Below are 7151 nucleotides of genomic sequence, written 5' to 3'. Positions count from 1 at the left end.
AAAGAAGAAAAATTCTCAGGAAAAATTCTCAGGAAAATTCTCAGGCAGAATAAAAAATCATTATTCTCTTCTCAGTCAGATTCACAGCTCAGACTCACACTCAGACAGAAGCTCAACTCTGTACTGCTCTCTATCCTCACAATCCAGAACCAGAAGATATTCAGACAATCAGTGTTGCTACATGAACAATATCAGACAGAACAGTCTGGACTCATGTCACATTTCCCCCTTTTATCCTTCCTCCCAGCCCTCTTAGAGAGATAGAAGAGCTCCTGGTTCTCCTCTTTGTGAACTGGGCTCAGAAGTCACTGATCTGGCAGTTGTGGGCTCTGTTCCAGGTCGAAAGCAAGAAGGTTCTATTAACGCTTTTCAGGACTTCCAGCCCTTCAGTATTACTTTCTTTACTGTATGTCAGCCTCCCAAAATGTTTATAAATGTTTTATAACACACATGAGTGTGGAATTATCTCATTCTTTATATATAGTATTTATGTAATAAACACCAGTAGTGACACTATGATCAGTATATTGATTATTTGTAGCCGATGGTCCGATGGTCGTGTCTACAATAGTGACCATTTGACCAGTCTGTAGCTCTGAGCAGTGGGACTCAGATCACACAGAAGACCTGTCTGTGTGTGATTCCATACCAGCCCTGGGATTCAGCTACTCTCACAAATGTCTCACAGACCGTCTTATAAATTTACAATTAGATGAAGTCATGTAACAGTTTTACAGATAATTTAAATAATCAGACAGCAGTTTTGGCAGTGGATACATCTCCACATGGGGGAAAGAAACTGAAATATATGTGCTCACTGTAAAGTAGGAAGAGGTGGTCAGACAAGCAATACAACTTTGCAGATAATGTGAAGTGTCATTGTTTTGTGTCAATCAGTTCACAGATTTCGCTTCATGTGCCTTAAGCTGTGCAATTTGTATGGTTGTTGAATGAGATTGATTTCTTCACAAGCCCAGTCAATTTTCCAGTGGAGAGCTTGCCGACGCACACCTTCATGAAGACTCTCTTTAAGATTTCATTGTCAAGTCGCCTCCTTTGCATACAATAGTAGCACCGACACTAAGAGAAAGGATGAGAAATGGCATTTATCAAGCGATTGCAGTGTTTGTTTGACTGAGGATCCTTGTGTGCTGAACTGGCCTCTGGAGAAGTGTAGTGCAGTAAAACAGAAGGTTTGTGTCACTCAAGATTGTTACAGAACAGAACAGAACAATACAATTACAATACTTTTATGAGAGTAAATATTACTGGTGCATCACAGTTCTTATAATGGTGAAAACAGGAGCACCTTCTCTACATTTTTGACTGAAGTATTTAAATGGAAAGAAATACTATCACTATGCAATTCATAAATGCAATTGAGCTCCTCTAAATGTTCTAGTTTGATGAAACAATGTATGGAATTAGGTGACAATATTGGAATTCATTCAAATGCACAGGATTAATTTTTAGCAACAAAGAAAGTGCTCGGAAATATTTTACAAGAATGAAACCTTACATTCACCTAAATAAACATTCACCCTCTACATTAGCAGAGAACAGTAGGACAGAAGGTTAGTGTCACTGGACACTGCGTCAGAGAGGCCGATCTCATGATGAACTGTCCTCCAGCGATACTCAGCTGCCATCATCGACTCAGACATGACGTTCATGTACATATTATACCTTAATATGGCACTGCGTTACAATAATTTGATCAAAACAACTGGTGAAAAAATAATAATCAAATATTTCTTTTCTTCTTTTAGTAAAGATAAAGACTTTGTCCAGAAAAGAAGCATTTATACCTTTCATTTCCTACCAGCCCTTACAAGTCACCCAGTTTTTAATTTAGAGCTGGATTAAAGCTCTAGTCTCTTTGGGGGTGTGAGTTGGAATCCCACTGCTGCCAAATATCTCCAACTATCTCAGTGTTAAGAAGCAAAAAACACACATTTGCTGCAGAAGGAACAGGAGAATTTGTGCCATTCAGCCTTATAGCGTGATGTCATTTTCTCATGCTCATTTTTAGATGCTTGTGATCGAATCTATGATTCTTATGAGTGTGCCCTCCATAAAGGTAGCACAGATATAACGTGCCAAGTTTTCAGAGAATCGCATTAAATACAGGTCAGAAGAAGGCGACAAAGTGTCCGCTAGGCAGTTCAGCGATTTCAATGGTGTTCTCTGTTGTTTAGGTCCAGAATGACACCCCTAACAACCAGGAAACACACAGTGTCAGGCATCAAAAAGACTTCCCAAAACCCTGATCCTCTCCTTGATCCGGTGATGGCATCCAGACATTTCCTGCAACAAAGCCAGGATACGGTCTTCAACAACACGAGTGAAAGGCTAATTCCCAACCTTTGCAATCCTTTGCAAAGAAGGACCACATGTGCTCAGTGTTAAATGCACTGTTCATTATTATTAATAATAATCTTTACATGATATAGTGCCTTTAAAGGTGGCTTTTCAAAGTGCTTTACAGAATGAAACCAATAAAGTTAAAAAAATACACAAGATAAGCAGGATGAGAATACACAGTTAGAGGAGACAATAGATGGTGGTATTAAATACAGTAGGAACAGAGGGGTAAAGAATAGTTCATTAAAGGCTCTTCTAAAGAAGAGGGTTTTGAGTCTGGATTTGAAGGAGTTTAGAGAAGGTGACTCTCTGATATCCTTGGGAATAAAGATCCAGGGCTTTGGGGCAAAACAGGAGAAGGCCCTGTCACCCATAGAGTGTAGATGGACTGGGGGACAGATAGGAGACCAGAATTAGAAGAGCGAAGGTTATGAGGTGGGGAGTAGGGCGATAACCCAGACAGGTACTGAGGTGCCAAGCCATGGAGAGCCTTATAGGTGAGCATGAGGATTTTGAAGTTGACAGAAAGCCAGTGCAAGGAGTCCAGGACAGGAGTAATGTGATCACAGTCCAGTGCTAATTTCTTTCTTGTGGCTGCTGGTTCATTTTCAGCTGTGGACTCTTAAGAAGTCCTTTATTTGACTTGATCAACACTAATCCCTAGAGGATTTTGAAAGGTTGAATCAAAATGATACATGACTCTGGTGGGACTCAAACCCACAACCTTTGAATGACTTCATTCTATCAAAGCCTAGAAGTCCAATGTGCTCTCCATTGCGCCACAGAGCCAACCAATACGTAGCTATATAAAACAGCTACAGAAAGCTGTAACTCATGCTTCTCCCGTTGTCTTTAAATTAAGCTCCATAAATATTGACAATGAGTGGCCTGTTGTCTACGAATAGATACCGCTGGGATTCGCACCCAGGGTCTCCTGGTTTTTAGTGAGGCGTCTTAACCAGCTAAGCCACGGTGCCAAACCTGCTGAATGTTATCCACAACTTCAACCACCTGTGAGAAACGGGCAACTGCAGTGTTACGCCTGCTGGCTCAACACATAATCCTTTTCGAAGTTTAAGGAGAGGATTTCTTTGTCAATTCAATTAAACATTTTAGAAATGCTGAACGATTGATGTGTTTCACGCGCAGAAATATTTTATCGTTACGTACTTTTTCTGTGCAATTAGTTCTCCTTCAACTCCGCCCAACAACAGAGGTCGTTTTTAATACAGGAGTAAAGGCACATTGCACATCAGCAAAACATCATGTACAGGTTTAGGGAGAGCGACATCAGTGATTGGAAGGTTGGAAGTTTCGGGTCACTTTTTTATTATAGATTCAAGCAGCCCTGAATACCTTTTCATGAAACATTTCAGAATCCCAGTCACGTCCAGTATGATTGCTACACAGGTCTACAGTATACAATCAGAATACTGTTTGTGCATTATATAAAACACACCGCCCAAAGCATTTCTAAAACAGGAATTACATGTTTCTGAATGTGCCCTCCTTTATAAATCAAATAAAAGGTCTGAAGCCTGCTCCAAAGAAGCACTATATTCAGAGCTGACAAAGATGTGATAGGAAACATCTCGGAAAACGAAGATGCAGTCATTTCCACGTGTCGCACAACAAGAGCTGAACCCACCCGACGTTCTCCAAAAGAGTAAGGTGTTGGGAGTGTGGCTGGGTGGTCTAAGTGCTGGGTTTGGGCTCCATTTTCTTCGCTGGGTTAGGTTTGAATCTTGCCGTTGCTAAGTGTTGGTGGGTTAACACCTTCCTTCTATTGCGACTTCAATGGGTAAAAGCTTTGCTTGACAGTCTGTCGAGAGACTGAACTAGGTGTTTCAAGATAGTCTTTGTCAGCTTAACATCAAGGCATAAAAAAGCCTCATTTTGTGTTCCCAACAGCAATGCTCTTTGGTCCCTTCAGCATTATGCAGGGAACAACATCTGCCGTGATCACTTTTGAGTCAGTATGAATCGTAGTGTGCCGCAATTGTTTTTAAAATTGGTTTTGTAGGCATGGTGCATTTGTCTGTGAAACTTGAATGCTGTGCTTTTTCACGCAGAATCATTGGCAGGAGCAAAGCTTATTCAATCTTTGTGCACAGCGCACCATCAGAAATACTTTGTCCAAGTTTTGAAGAGATTGTGGGATTCTCTGCACACGTTCACATCGCGTACCTCAGACAACACCACCATTCGATGGGAAATTGATTCTGCTTCTTGCAGTTGTTCCTGTGGTTGCGATAGTTACAAAGTTGCACTTTCCTCCACCTTCTGCTATAGTATTCACTGGGTGAGCTTCATCATTTGGCTCAGAAAGGTCAACTGTGCTTCAGAAAAAATCAGCTGCAGTGTCGTTATTTTGTCGGTGAGTATGGCTGTCTTTTAAAGCAAATGAAAAACACGAGTTTGTGGATTTCTCCAAATAGCAATGAATTCAGTTGTGCAGTGCTTTACTGCTTTCAGAGGGTCTTTTATCGACGCTGCTATAGTAGAGAAGTGACATAATCACAAACGCATCCATTTGTGCTGGCTGTTTCACTAACTATTAAGCTTTTTCAACTATCACATGATTTTAACTAATTTAACATCATCTCCAGGAGAGCACCTCGCACTGCTCACTGAGCTGATGTATGTGCCCATTTCTCAAAAATTAAATATCATCTGAACTGATTTTTTCTATTTTAAATGCTTTCATACTCTTTTAATATTTCAGTTAAATCTTGAAGTACTTTCCATTGATATCAATCCTAGTCCCGATGAACGATTCTGGGACATGGTGTACCTTGAATAATGTTCTTATAGGTTTCAGTTTGGAAAAGTGCGCTCTCCAGAAGCTACCGAAACCTCTAATGGTCGCACAAAGCTTAATGCAATAGCAACGTTTGGGGTTAAAAAAGAATATTACTTGCTATGAATACGAACACTGTTACAGGAGGCGCATAAGGACTATTTTAGCAGATCATCAATTTATCTTACATTTCTACTCCATTAATATCGCTATTGAGTGCTAAAGGTAGGTCCTGGCAATACTTTATGAGATCTTCTTAAGAAAACTTAAAAAAATATATTTCCAGTGCTGAACAAAAAGTAAAAAATACCGATTATGTGCAACTGATAAAATCTCTCTTCCAGGGATGTTGTAGCCACATGCAAATTACTTTATCAGCTTTAAAAGTTTCTTTTGCATTTATAAGACGATCATCATGACACTCAAAACATACCTGTATTCAGTAAGCGCTGAGTCTGCTGGCTGAGCAAGTTGCCTCCTCACACACAATAACAGCCCGAAGCTAAGATAAATGAAGAGAAATTGCTTTTATTGGGCACTTTTCATATCCGATGAGCTTGACATCTCCCAAGGGTGACGGAGTTCTTTTGCGACACTGCTTTTCCCTTTTTTCTTCTTTCTGTACTCTGATGGAAAAAAAACCGAGAAAGCATGTAAGGGAAAAATGTATTTTTTTCATGGAGAAAACATGCACCAGGAAATGTTTTGTTTTGAAGAAGTGATTTAACATGATACATGGCCTAATTTACTGTAGCAAATGCTCACACTGCAAGGTCTGCTTTACTACAAGAGAGAAGTAGAGTGAAGATGTCATAATTTCACTGCCTTGTTGAAAAAAACATTTTTTCTTTGAATTCTAAATCAATCAGAATTTCAGAGTGACACACAAACCCTTTGTCTGTTTTAAAGATATGATATTTTAAAACTGATAAAAATGTAGAAAACATGTTTCTCACTTAGAAATTTTAGATGGGGTGGTGTATTACTAGTTGCAGCGCTAAACTCACCATGGTGCAATTCAGTTACATGATTGGCCAGTGGTTTAATGGATAACGCATCTGATTTTGCATCATGAGATTGTAGGTTCGACTTCTACCGGATTTGTGTGATTTTAAATCAGGCTCCTCAGAAATAGATGTCCATTATGTGAATGAACCGCACCTGAAAGCAAACGTTGGGTCGGGTTTCCTTTCTTTCCTGCATGAAATAGCAAATCGTTACAAAAAGCACCAGCCAATGTCCAATAGCGTTGGTCATTTTAATTAACATGAATATACTGTAAGGTCTTGGTACGTGGGAGTGGATTTCATCCACAATTTAAAAAAGGGCAAATAATATTTATTTTATTTAATACAAAAGTGACCTAAAACTCTGTCACTTTCAGGTTAGCTTGAACCTGTAATAAAAAAGGGGCCTGAAACTTCCATTCTGTGATGTAACTGTCAGACGTGATGTTTCACGGATGTGCAGTGTGCCTTTTCTCTTGTCGTGTTCAAAATGACTTGCTGTGTAATCTCTTGAATGCGTGTTCTGTACTGCTCTGTTATTTCATTTAGATTATCTATGTGGTGTACAGTTAAAACTGGACTGTGTGGTGTAATTTCTGGGTTCAGCACCAGCTGAACCTGAAAATACATCAGCCAATCTCGACATGATTTGAACACACAACTTTCTGATGGGGTATCAGACACGCTACCGTTGCGCCACGAGGTCAAGAAATGCTTTTAATTCCCCCAAGGAGAAAAATCAGCGTCAGTGAAAAAGTTTTTTTTTCATTCTCTCCTGTGAGGAATGCTGCTCTTCCAACGAGGGTCTCTTCTTCCCAGACCACAGATTATTCCTCCTGTCCAGCTCTCACACAGAGAGCAGACACACCGTCTCCACTAATGTGTTTACTACATCTATACTGTAGATCTGACCCCCTACAGCCCTGATATTCCTGGACAGGATCCCATATTGAGCAGTATTTCTCGCGTTGTGAACTTAC

At 39.9% G+C, this 7151-nt stretch overlaps 1 non-coding gene across 1 annotated transcript; it reads right to left on the bottom strand.

The window, feature by feature from the left end:
• Nucleotides 1-3060: 3060 nt before the first annotated feature.
• Nucleotides 3061-3153, bottom strand: trnar-ucu (transfer RNA arginine (anticodon UCU)). The gene is made up of 2 exons: nucleotides 3117-3153; nucleotides 3061-3096 (listed from the first exon to the last, which is right to left on the bottom strand). It is a non-coding gene; the product is annotated as a tRNA-Arg (tRNA).
• Between the last annotated feature and the right edge of the window lie 3998 nt (nucleotides 3154-7151).

The sequence above is a fragment of the Atractosteus spatula genome, chromosome 10 (genome assembly GCF_055471065.1).
Source record: "Atractosteus spatula isolate fAtrSpa1 chromosome 10, fAtrSpa1.hap1, whole genome shotgun sequence".
NCBI classification, from domain to species: Eukaryota; Metazoa; Chordata; class Actinopteri; order Semionotiformes; family Lepisosteidae; genus Atractosteus; species Atractosteus spatula.
This window is presented reverse-complemented; position numbering and strand designations above follow the sequence as displayed.